The sequence below is a fragment of the Pan troglodytes genome, chromosome 11 (genome assembly GCF_028858775.2).
Source record: "Pan troglodytes isolate AG18354 chromosome 11, NHGRI_mPanTro3-v2.0_pri, whole genome shotgun sequence".
In the NCBI taxonomy this organism is placed as follows: Eukaryota; Metazoa; Chordata; class Mammalia; order Primates; family Hominidae; genus Pan; species Pan troglodytes.
The window spans coordinates 90,349,024-90,363,106 of NC_072409.2; the positions used below are offsets into that span (position 1 = coordinate 90,349,024).

A 14,083-nucleotide genomic window follows, 5' to 3' on the forward strand; every position below is an offset into this window, starting at 1 on the left:
CCACCAAAACTTCCATACTACACAACTCTAGCAGGTGCTATATGTAGCTTAGTCTAGCTGTATTACGCTCTTTCTATTTTTCTTCTATCTATCTTTTCCAAAGGGCAACTTATTGTGGTAATCGTCATTACTTGATGACGTGAGGCTGAATTTTGAAAGATAAGATCATTATATGCTTACCTTTTTTGATAATTATTTAAACATATATGTCTTAATTAAGTCTTGAAAAGCTTATGTATTATTTTCAATACACGCAAACATATACCAATCTATTAGTGATGTATATTTTTTCTCAAGATTAAATTCACTAGAGGATGGGAAACTATAAAAATATTTAATAGCAGTGGCATTTAATAAAATATGGCTTTTTAAATTGGTTCAGTCTTACGCTTATTTTTATTCTTTGATTTCCCGTGGTTGCTCATCCTTTGATCCAACACAGGGAAGCGTTTAATAACAAGTAGGGTCCTAAAGTGGACTATGCATGTTCTTCTGAATTTAGAAATATATTCTAATTTTAGTAAGCATGTACCTCAATCACTAAGAATAATAGTAGATACTAGCAAATAATTCCAAGTGTATCATAAGAAAGAAGGTTCCAGTGGGAACTGTTACTTTTGTATATATTCCTTTAGAACTGAATATACTTGCTCATTTTAAAATATGAAGTTCAGGTACAAACATCATTAGCTTTAGTTTAGTGGCAGTCATGAATTGACATAAACTGCAAAATATAAATTATGCTTTTGAGTTAAGCCAACTGATTTAATATTACTTTGATATTGCCTTATTATGTTCTGCAAAGAGTAAGAGATATTGGAGTCAGATTTGGCATTAGCATAGCAAAGTTATCTAACAAACAGGGTTTCTGGCTTTGTATTAAGGATCATAGGAAATAGGAGACAGATTGGGGAAAATGATGAAGCATCTAATATTTGCCTGTGATATGCCTGCGAATTTGCTATTGGGGGTAAAAAAAAAAAAAAAAAAAACCCAATCGTTTTCTAATATTTCCCAAAGGAAAACAATTAATTAGGGGTTGTTGGTACATTTAGGGTGTTTTGGTCAAATTTTTTGTAGTTGCAAGTGAGACAGAGAGCTAACCCAAACTATCTTGGGAGAAAGAAAAAAACAGAATGTGATTTCTCATGTAACAAGCAAGTTTGGTGATATATTTGTCTCGTGAGACTCAGCTATGTCCAGGAACTCAAAAAATATTCTTTCTTGGCTCTGACTCCCTCTGTACATTGACTTCATTCTGCAGACAAACTTTCTTCATGTGGAGATAAATATGGTGTCCTCATCTCCTCTAGATTCATATTTTTCCCTCTTAAGAAAGCTATGGAGGAGAAAAATTGGTTCTATTAAAAATATCCTGTGGAAAAAAGTGCTTTGGCCTGATTTGGGGAGTTTTTTGCCCACTTTTATTTTCTGACAGAAGACAGGCCACTGATACATGAAAAAAAAAATGAAAATTCTCCAAAACGATGAAAAAAAGAGAGAGTGGAAAGCTGTTTCTGGGCAGACAAAAACTAGTTATTTTGGCTATTATGTTTGAACTCAGGTTACATGTTGGCGTCATTGAAACTCTGTTACCTGGATTATCACTGATTCAAGAAAATTAGTCAATATTATGTGGGGAAAAATAGTTTCGGTAATAAAACAATTTTGGAAAATATTTGGTTAACAAGACATTACAATTTTTTTTCTACCTTATTATTTACTAAGATGCAAACATAATAGATATCAGGTCTTAAAGGGAGAGGGATACAGAGTTCCATATGAAAATTTAACATCGTAAGAAATGTACAAGAGCAAGTTTCATGACTTTTGCACCCTCTGACTCAGTTACAGAATACAGTCAGCCCTCCCTATGCGTGGGTTTCATATCCTTGGACTCAGCCAGCCACCAAATAAAATATTCAGGAAAAAAAAAGATTTTATGCAGTTCCAAAAAGCAAAACTTAAATTAGCTAGGTGGCTCACATCTGTAATCCCAGCACTTTGGGTGGTCAAGGTGGGTGGATCGCTTGAGCTCAGGAGTTGAAGACCAGCCTGCATAACGTGGAGAAACCCCATCTCTAAGAAAAATACAAACATTAGCTGGGTGTGGTGGCACACACATGTAGTCCCAGCTAACCTGGGTGACAGAGACCCCATGTAAAAAAGAAAAAAATTAAAAAAAGAAAGAAAAGAAAAGCTTAAGTTAAATTAGCAGCTTACAGAGTACTCGGTTGAATCTACACGAATGAAGTAAGTGATGTGTAGGCATTATGTTAGGTACTATAAGTAATTTATAGATGATTTCAAGTATATGGAAGGATATATGTAGGTTATATGCAAATAAATACTATGCCATTTTATATAAGGGACTTGAGCGTTCTCAGATTTTGTTATCCATGAGGGTCGCAAAATCAATCCCCAATGGATACTGAAGGATGACTATATAAACCACAGAAAGAAACAGGTGATTTGTGAATACGTAACTTTGGCGAGAGCAATTGCTATGCTGTAAGTCTCAACTGTCAAAGCTTTCATGCTATACAACTTCCGAGGGTGCGATACTTTCTGTGAAGTACACCCCTTTTTTCCCAGCTGTCGGTCATTCACATAAACTGCATGCTGTATCACTTCCTGTAGTCATGAAATACACTGCCTCTCCTACACTTACACTCACTGCTGAGGGCAGTGGGGTATGCGACCTTGCCAACAAGCCTAGTGAAGAGGGCTTTCATGGAACTCCCAGAGTTTAAAATATGCTCCCTGCAATCTGGAGACCCTGAAGATGGCTTCCTGACCCATTTTCAAGAAAACCAAAGAGGCATTGACAGCAGCGTAGAGAAGACTATATTGGGATTAACTAGCATACTCAGAGTTTATCAGGGCAAGGGATGTATGAATGTTTCCTGTAAATGGATGTGATCACAAAGGATAGAGGTCAGGGTGGAGCAGTCTTGACTCCTGGCTAGGAAAGTTACCTAGTTGGGCACAGGGATGCTAGCAGTAAGAAGCTGGACATGATTATGGGTTAGCTAGCAACGACAGAAGAAGTCTCAAGTGACTACATGGAATTTAGTGGGTCAAATAAACGTTTACAGAGATTCCCACTGACAAAAAAATGCTCATAACCAAGAACTGTAAACTTGACCAGACTCGAAAACTAAACTATGAATTGATTTTTCATTAAGTCCTTTACTATGCCCTTATTACTCTTCCACCCATCCCTGAATCATCAGAGGGGTCAGAATCCGGGGGAAAGGAGAGGCATGAGAACATTAAGTTTAAGGCTATAAACTGTATCTTTTCATTCAGTGTAAAACAGACTTTGACTGGAGTTAGAATGAAGACTTATATCTTGGCATAGATAATCTAATTTATGTATTGAAACTGTTTTTTCACTAAAGTACCTCTAGGGCAATCAAATCATCATTTAACAGTAATTAATAGATGGGCCTGCTAAAGTTTTCATTTATGAGTCAGATTAGGTTAATTCCATTGAATACATTTTTGAAGGGACAAACAACACTATAATTGTACTGTGATTGTATCACGAATGATGAGTTAAACAAACAAGATTTTAGTTTTTATTTGCTTTTAATCACAGTATTTTTCAGGGCTATTCACATGCTATTTAGTTTGGGAATTTACCAAAAAGTGCTATAGTTGATGGTGTTTCCCCAATTTATTGATCATGGGGACACATATAAATATATTTTACAACATAAATACTTAAATATCAAAAATATAATAGTGCATAGCACCATACTTGGGGAACTCTATTGCATGCTAATATATAAAACATGAGTAATAAGCACAAAAGATCTGAGTTTCTAGAAAAAAATGGTGAATAACCTCTTTTAGCATTCTCCAAAACTCAGTAGGATAGAATAAGAATACAATAATGTGCAATACATGCATCTTTTGATTGAAAATGTATTTATTTGCTCTCTTTTTTATTATTAATTTTGCTTGCTATAGAATTCTAGGTTCAAAACACATGTAAGCAAAGTCATTCAGAAGAGTTGAAGGTCAAGGATATATAGTAGGTATGTGAAAAAAGGGAGGATGCATAAATTGGTATAACAAGGTATAATTCAGCCACAAAACTGTTAAACAGGCAAGAGATGGAAGTTATAATTCTAAAGGTTACAACTTATGTTGACGACATGACAGTGATGAATATTTATCCACCAAACAGCATAGCAGAAGCTGTCATAAAACAGAAGCTATAGGAGATATGAGGCAAAATAGGCAGAAACACAAATATAATAGGAGACTTTAATACCTTCTCTCTGCTAAAGATAGATCAACTAGTCAAAAAAGCAAGAATATAAAATATCTAAACAAAATAAGTTATAAAGTAGATCTTACAGGTAAATAAAAAATTTTGTACTCCCCAAATTAGAATAATTAATAAATTATTGGAAAATAGAAATCTTAAGCTAGAAAACATGTAACTAATAAAAGTAGTTTCATTAAAACAAAATAAATAAAAGAATAACTAGGAATATCCTAATCAAGTAAGTAATGGAGAGTATACAAAATAATTAGTAAAAGGAGGGATATATCCAAGATAGTAAAAACTTTAAATATTTTGAAAAATTTTATGCTATATATTTGATATTTTTAAGAAAACATAATTTACCAAAACTGACCCCAGAATAAATGTAAAGTTTCATTCTGTTAACACAATAAATAAAATGTACAAAAGGCTATCTGTCAGAAATGTACCAAGTCCAGCTGTTTCCGCAAAATAATTCTACATATCTTTAAAAAACTTATGACCCCGGGCGCGGTGGCTCACGCCTGTAATCCCAGCACTTTGGGAAGCTGAGGCGGGCAGATCACGAGGTCAGGAGATTGAGACCATCCTGGCTAACACGGTGAAACCCCGTCTCTACTGAAAATACAAAAAATTAGCCGGGCATGGTGGCGGGCGCCTGTAGTCCCAACTACTCAGGAGGCTGAGGCAGGAGAATGGCGTGAACCTGTGAGGCGGAGCTTCCAGTGAGCGAAGATCGTGCCACTGCACTCCAGCCTGGGGGACAGAGTGAGACTCCGTCTCAAAAAAAAAGAAAAAAAAAAAAAAGAAAACCTTATCACATCTTATCATAATGTTACTTAAATGTTTCAGTGCATATTTAATGAAAGAGAGCATCCACTTTTTCTATAGAAACGAAATAGAACATTTATAATACATTCTCACGAATACTGCACAAAAATAAAAACTAAAGACCATCTCATTTTTCCACAGATCTATATACCCAGTCTATGTAAAACACTAGCAGAGCTCAGTATCACCTTCCTCATATTAAAACAATAACAGGCTGAGGTTTTATTTGAATATGCGAAGATGAGACTAGTCTCAGCTGGCATGCAGAGCAGAAGCATTTGCCATCAATTAACATATGCAGGCGGAAATTAATGGATCTATGAGTGCTGGAGACGAGACAGTGATAAAGATAATATTGATAATATTTTAAGTAAGAGGCTATTATGAGAGATTATCAGTAGTGTAATTTATACTTTTTGAATAAAGTAGATGATTTGCAATATTATTTTTTGTATTATTACAAAAGCCGTAAATGTATAATTTAGAAATTAAGAATAAGATACCATATTCCTACTACCCATAGATTGCTGCTATATATATTTTATGTCTGTCTTTCCAGATCTCTTCCAATGTGTGTGCATGTGCGTATGTTTCTTTGTGTTGTGTGTAGGCTAAAACCTGTCTAAACCATTTTACTTGGAATTGTCAGTTTCACTTGGAATTTGTCAGTACATAGCAGACTTCTGGTACACCTGTTGTCTCCAATATGGACACCTCTCCAACTGATCACCAATCCTATCACCGACACTGACATTCACATATCGAACTCTTCTTAAAAACAATGCTAATATGCCATTTAAAAAATACACTCTGTTTCTCTTTTACTTATAAAATAAATTCACATTAAATAAAAAGTTCTGGCTATTCAAGTCAACAAACTTCTCTGCCCAAAGTATCTCTCCTGTCCTATCCAGCAGATAGCAGTATCTTCCCCTCAGTAATCAGAAAATTTATGTGTGAATTGGTAAGTTGAGAGATACCTTAATATACAGATCTTAAAACCAGAAAGAAAATTACTGGTATAGGCTATTTTTGATTGTTTGTGTCTATGTTTTGTTTAATTTACTGACCATAACTTTAACGTCTGTGTGCCAAAGGAATAAGGGTTACAGCTTCCTTGAAAGCCCCCTGGAATTCATTTCAAAGGCTTGTATTGGCCAAACATGCATATTGACCCATTCTTTGCCTTATTTCCTATTTTAATTGAGTGTCAAAGGTTACACATTGCTATTAGAGTAAGACATGACTGGCAGCAGAGGTCAGGGACTCTGTGGCATACTATTAGAGCAATAAAAACAAAACAGAATGATAATTTCACCTGCTGTAACCTCAATCTTTCCAGGATGGGACAGATATTGACCTCATTGTTTGTCAGCCATTGGCTCTATCAACCTCAGCTACCCTAATTTTGCTTACTAAACAATAAAAGCGCTTTCACAACAAGGATGAAAGATAAAACAGTGGAATATACTCAGAGATGACTCAAAGGAGAGGCATATGCAGGTGACAGAAAAGATAAAATAACATCTTCATTCCTGGGTCACATCCCTCATTTGGCTAGTTTACGACAATAACGGTTTCCGCCAACAACCTTCAATTTTATCTTCTTTTTTAGAAAACCTTATAACTTCCTTTATGTGAACAAGTACAAGCAATAAATCTAACAAATTGCTCATTCTACCTAAAACCCATTTGTGGTACTTGAAGGGTTTATGAATTTCTGTGAAAGTTTTCCCCACCTTCCACAACACCCTTTAAACTTTTTGGCTGGAATGTAGGTAGATATTTAAGGGAATAGTTAATATTTTTCTTACTTCTTTTCCAAGAAGGCAAAAACGGCAGTAAAGAAAACATATGTCAAATGTTAAATGTGTTTGTTTGAAAACATTTAGAAACTTATTTTAAAAAATGAAATAAAGGTTAGAATCTGAAAAAAAAAATTTCCTTCACTTTCAGAGTCTGATATATCGTTTCTTTGGATGGGTAGCTAATTAAAGTTTTAAAACTTGGAGCTTTTGATAATAATGAATATTTGTGGTGATTCCCCAAATTTAAAGAGAAATAATTTAAATAGTAATATTAAATAGGAAAGTAAAATTTTGTCATGAAAAATGATGACTATTTTTCAAAGGCCATCTGAACATCTCACAAGTCATGCCCTTGTCCTCAAATTAAGACAGGTAATTTTGTTTCTCTTAATCTCACCATTGTTTTGAAGTTCTAATTTGGGAATTTATATTAAACTTTTGGTTATCAGAATAATAGTCAGCTTTTTAACATGAACTTGCATTTTTTAGTCTTTTCATTACCAAGATGAAAAGAAAAAAACATTGAAAAACACATAAGTTTCTGGTGGAAAGGATTGATGTTTATCTCAAGCTTATAAATGCCAATCCATAAATTAATGAGATGCCGTAGAGTTTCTAGTTCACTTCTTAGAAATTCTATGTACATTTCTAGGGATGTACTTCTTGTACAGTAATGTTAATACTTACAGAAACATTAGTATTATTTTAATTCCTTAGTTTCTCTTAAACACTAACTGAAATGATTTAACACATTTAACTTAAGGAGACCAGATTATTAGCAAATAAAGATTAAATTTTTCTTATTTCACAAACTGAAATAAAAATTTTCACAAATGAATATTTCAGCTTATTAAAAAACTAAAATCACATAACATGAGAAAATATATTTCAGCCTGTATTTATTTGACCAGAAATCAACGTAAGGGGATCAAAAGCTCATTAACTACATTGCATTTCCTTAAAACCATGTGGAGTCAGCTGAATTTCTGATCAACTTGATCAGTGGTATCTTTAACAGAAGACTGATTTCCCTCTCCAGAGGGAATAGAATAGACTGATTCCCTCTTTTGATGTGTTATTAAATAACTGATGCTGGTGACCTAAATTTGGAAAATTTGTCCAAGTTGAAGTTGTTTCTATATGAAAAAGTTAGCTCAATTACTTATTTTTGTAATTCTATTTTCAATTTTGGTGTTCTGTCTCCTTGTTCCATGTGAGGGATTCCTGCACCATAGATTTATGACAAATGGCTCAGATATTTCGTGACTGTTTTCTCAAGACTGGGGACATTCACTGGCAATGTCTTTTACCTCTATGAACAGGTGGTGGTACAGCTCTTTCGTGAGTTCTCCAGATAAAGTCATTATTCTCTTCATTATATAAGTCGCACTGACAAGCCATATTGCCTGACACATGATAGACTCAACAAATGAATTGATTTGGTTTCATTTCACATTCAATTAGGTCTTGGCAAAGAGAGTTTGACATATTTTAACCATAATATTCCAAAAATGTGTAATTCTAGGGCATAATGTATACTTTGAATAAATTCACCCAAAATACAAGAGAGCAGGGGGAGGTGGGACTTTGTAGTTCTGTTCTGATACAACTTCAAATTCACACTATTTAAGGAAGGTTCTAAGTTTGACAAATTCTGTATCACTTAAAAGAAAGTGATGGTATCTCTTATTAATGTGTATTCTCTGAAATCATATATAAGAGTCATAACAAAATTCACACTCAGTCAAGTCTTAGAAATTAACTAAACCCTTATTCACATATGAAAACCTAGGTGTTTGAATCTACACATTTAAAAAGGTATTAATTACCAACCATTGGCAATGCTTCCTAAACAAGAAGCTAGCCACAAGAGGGTGAATAAAAGGAGTGACACGATCTAGGTCTTAGGAATATTTGGAGCAACAATGAGCCTGAAAAGAGGACAATCCTTTTTCATTCCCACTAATGTCCGTATCCATGGAAACTCCCTTTTAATAGCATCCACATCACACTGGAAAAACAGGTATGCTACCTTTTGAAAGTGAGTGCATGAAAAGAATCCAGCCCTTTGCTAAGAAGGTCAGCTCTTGAAAGCCTTCAAGAGCTTTGGTAGCTGAGAAAGCTGGAGGGCTGTAAATCCTTCGTTTCGTTGCTAAGAAGCTTGGCTCCTGAGAATCACATCAGTGCTCTCTAACACAGAAAGCGGAATGTGAATCCTTTGTTCCCTGTCTATGATGTTACACTCCTGAGTACTTGTTTCCTTAGCTAAGAGAACATGCAGGAGAGGCCTATTACGTGAACCTAGAGATTAATTATGAATAGACACAAACTGAGAAAGGCAAAAAGATGTACAGTGTGTGAAGAAAGAAGACTTATTCACAAGAATGCCAGATGGCAAATGCCATTACACTAGAAATATATGCACTGAAATAATATTCACATGGTAACATTTTAAAATATTTTGTAGTTTCAGCATTTTTTTTTACTATGATAAATATCTGTCAAGGAAAATGCCTTCCCCATTGGATTATTCAATGCTCTTACTGAAAGCAAAGAGAAAAACATGAAAGGTCATTGTGCCTTTAAATCAAACTGTGACATATTAGAACTACTCTTCTTTTATTATATAGTCATAGAAACACATTAAACAACTAGATAAGACATAATTGTTATTGTTCAACAAAATATAAGTACAGTATGTTTTGGATACGCATATAAGGCAAAGTATCTTTTTTATTTGCACAATTAGATACACACAAATATATTGGTTATGTGACAATTTTTACATTGGCGTATCATAATGAATATCTAAATATTATGATACATATGAAAATTGATGTAATAATTTCTGTACATGTTAAGGTAGAGAAATCCATATGGCTATGATGGGTTATAATACCATCATTAGAATGGCTGAACAATAAAAGTTATTGAGTTAATAATAATGTTAGTAATAATCACAATGCCATGTATTGACTTACTAAGTAGTTCAGGCACTATTATAGGCATCATACATTCATTTATTGTATCATAATCCTCAGTAAAATATCATGAGTTTGGTACTACTATGGATTTCATTTTACAGAACTGACACAGAGAGTTTGAGTAATTTGTTCATGATCAAACATAAGGTAAGTGGCGGAGCTGAGATCTGAACCCTTGCCACCATCAAAAATATTATTTAGAGAGAGTACAACCAGGCTGTTGGCATTCTATGAGTAGTGGCTTAGACATAGAAAACAGTGATAGTCATTCTATTTGTCATTTCTATATATCTTATAAAACAATGTTCCATTCTTTAATTGTTTTGATCTTTATAACTCTTTTGTAAGTGAAGATAGTATATTATATAGCTGAAAACACTAATGTTCAGGGGCAATAAGTGATTTTTCCAATATCATATGTTTAGTGAGTGGCATAGTATGAACCAGAACCAGCTTCTAATATTTGTCTCACTTTAATAGCTTATTTTTTTCTTTTTATAAACAATACAATATTGCAAAAAGCTATCAACCCAAGTGATGATAGAATGCCACAATAATAGCTAATAAATATAAGTATTAATAAGCAATGAATTTACTTTCTCAACGACTATTCCTTCCTGGTGACTACTGGCAACAGAAACAGCATTTTTTTCTGACTCAGAAATTTGCAGCCATTTTCACTCTCTCCCTAAACCCAGTTAGTAAATTGTGATTGTTCTTTAATGTGTAATTTAAATCAGTTATTTTTCTTTCAGTTTCTACTATTAGTAAAATAGCTACTCATAAACCTCATGCCTGGATAACTGCAAAATCCTCCTACCTGTTTTCACTGGGTCTCCCCATTTCAGCCAAACCTCAAAATTATAATTAATCTCTAACTCAAGACAAAGAAAAAATAACCCAGTAGGTTAACTATGGTTAACTGTTAAACTCTCTGCACCTTACAGTTCTCTTTCAAATAATGGTACTCACTCATGGGTCCTTATAGTGTCTAAATGAATTGTTACATGTAAAATAATAGAAAGAGTGTCTCACACATAATAAGCACTCAATATATGTTACTTTTTATTATTATTAGATTCATTGATTTTGTTCATTTACATTTTAAAATAACTAGATTTGAAATGTTCCCAACATAAAGAAATAATAAGTGTCCAAAGTGATGAGTATTCTAAATTCTGATTTAATCATTGCACATTGTGTACATGTATGAAATATCACATATACCCCACAAATATGTACAAATACTATGTATGAATAACGAAAAGAATATATCTTGAAGATTCTTGCTGTTCAATTTTCAAACGCTTGGATATAAAAAAAAAACATGATTTGAAGATTAGGCAGTCAAGAACCTGAACTCTAACTCTGCTCTTACCAGCCATGTGGCATTGAGCAAGTAAGTGCTGCTTAAACGCTCTGCAGCATTTTATAATTCTCTTTCAAATACTGGTACTTACTCATAGGTCCTTACACTGTCTAAATGAATTGTTACATGTAAGATAATAGGAAGAGTGTCTCACACATAATAGGCACTCAATAAATGTTGCTTGTTATTATTATCAGATCCACTAATTTTGTTCATTTATAAAATACTTAGAGGAGCTGTACGGTTAGATGCATCTTCCTGCCTGCCAGTCTTAGGTTTGAGTTCTGCCTGCCTCTTTTGGCAGCTGTGTGACCTTGAAAAATTTGCTTGATGTCTCCAAATCCGTGGTTCTTTATCTTTAGAGTAAATTTTAATTAAAATATCTCCTGTGAAAATTAAATAAGGTAGTAAATATATAGCATTTAGCACTAGATGTGGCTGGTGATACATGGTCAATGGTTGTTAACTATTTCATTATTTTTATTGATGCTGTATGATGAAGAGGTGGTTATAAGAAACAACCATATGCCGTATTCTACGTAATCATTACCAGGAAAATTTTTCAGTGCATCATGGTATCTGACAAATTGAAAGCCACCTGAGAATTTTTTTTCACGAAACATAATACCAAGAAAAACTACGCTACTTCTCCTTTAAAGAAAATCTTACAAACGTAACCAGTTTTATAAATAATCATATTTCCCTTTAACTTTGTTTGCTCTAACTTAAACAAACAAAAAGCCAAATAAATGTGGAATCTGAATTCAGCAAATGAACAAAATCTGTTAAAATACATTTGTTTTCTAAACTTATTATTGGCTTATTGGCTTCTGTCTACTTTTCTACCTTAATATGTGTTTTTCTCAAACCTGTTTGTCTATTGATAAAATGAGGGTACACGATTTTACTCTTGTATTTGTCCTTAAACTACAATTAGATCAGAATACACTTTTTGTTTGCAAATAGATTAAATTCCAAAAGTTCTTTACAAATTTAAAATAAATTTTTTTCCATCTATTCAGTTGGAAGTAATAATGATTTTCCCCATGTGGAAAAGTTTCATGGGCTGATTTCTGCACCCCTTGTCCCCTTGGCAAGTTCAAAAAAACTCATTTAATACACGTTGTACAAATGTGATACGTGATGCTTTCGCAATGGAAATAGTGGAAGCCAATGTGGAGAGGGCTGTGGTGCTGCTGAAGTGAAAAATGATTGCCCTGTGCAGCCTGGTGTCACTGGCTTTATGAGTATTAATGCCATTTTCTCCAATATCTGGTAGCAAAATTCCTGTTTTTCCTAAGATGGCTCATCATAGACTATAGACATATGCTAAGTTCTGGGACTCCAATGTGAATGAGAAAATTTTTTTTAAAAGAATTTGACAGAAACGAAAGTTAACATATCAAGTAAGGACTCACTTTTTTGTTGTTTCTTTTTTGTTTTGAATGAGAGAATATTATTTATATTGAAAACTCAGAAATCAGCTCCAAGAAAACCTGTTTTCTCTTGGAAAGTGAGAAATTGGGCTCATGTTGTTTATTTAAAGATAAAATTTGTTTTTATTTCTTGTAATTAACTTGATTAATTATGCTTTCTATTTATTACAACATAGCCACCATATAATCTTTTCCATTTTATGACTTCAGCCAGTTCTAGGGAAAAATGATTGTTATTTGAGATCACTTTCTCTGCCATTGCATTCTGGTCTGTCTCTTATTAAAAGCCAAATATTTTCGTTCACGGTAATGGGAACTATTACTGCTGATAGTTTCCTTTGTTTTTTTGATTGTTATCATTAAATGAAAAACTTGAACTTTTACACTCTGTAGAAAAAAATATAAACACCTACCTAGTTATTGCACGTTACTTTTCAGTTAATGGAATGGATAAACTCCAGTAAGCCTAGTTGAAATACTTCCCACTGATTCTCATCATAAATCAGAAACTTATTCCCATGCTGGGGGAGAAAAGCACCAAATTCTACTCAGTTCAAATCAGCAAATATTTATTGAGCACTTACTTCACCTAAGATATTGTGCTGAGCACTGCATGGCATACACAGAAGAGGAAGACCTTGGCACTGCTCTCAAGTTATTAATCATCACCCTAGAAGGAATAGTTAGTATGCAAATATGTCTAATTCAAGAGGAATACAAAGATGTTAAAAGATATAAACAATATATTATGGGACTTCAGATAAAAGTGATATCATACCCTGCTTTAGGAAAACAAAAAAGGCTTTGTGGCTTTTTGACTATTGGAGGAGAGCAGAGGGGGTTCTAGGCAGAGTAAAACATCTAAGACAGACAGGGAGTTAGGAACGCATGGGTCTCTTTATGGACTAAGCTCACATTGAACAAAACATGGTATATGTGTAGAGGAATACTAGGACATAGAGATTTGCAGATATTTCCATCTTAAATGATGAGTTAAGATAAATTGTATCTGGTTCAATAAGTATTTGGGACCAAAGAAGGCTTTTGAGCTAAAGAATAAAATAAACCGAGACTGTTGAAGTCATACAAAATGGTTCAGGTAAGAGAACACTCAGACAGGGTTTTATTATTGCAAACTGCCAATTTCTTCTCCTTTGGCACAGGTAATACTCTGGGATTACCTCCTGACATCCCTGGTAAGTAATTATTAAAAGATGATAGCAGAAGAATTTCTCTGAATGTTGATAAAAGAACATAGCAGAATACAATATGTTCAGTGGTGGTAGGCCGTAGGGGGAGACAAAGTGAAATTAACAAAAATGCCACAATAAATACACATTTGATTTCCAAGACATATTATTAAGTAAAAAATC

At 33.7% G+C, this 14,083-nt stretch overlaps 1 long non-coding RNA gene across 1 annotated transcript in view; it reads left to right on the plus strand.

Annotated features, from left to right (window-relative positions):
- Positions 1–9,983: 9,983 nt before the first annotated feature.
- The window catches only part of LOC107976627 (uncharacterized), a 28,109-nt gene continuing 24,009 nt past the window's right edge, over positions 9,984–14,083 (plus strand). Inside the window, exon 1 of the long non-coding RNA XR_001720698.3 lies at positions 9,984–10,052. This is a non-coding gene — a long non-coding RNA (uncharacterized LOC107976627). The remainder of the gene's footprint in view (positions 10,053–14,083) is intronic.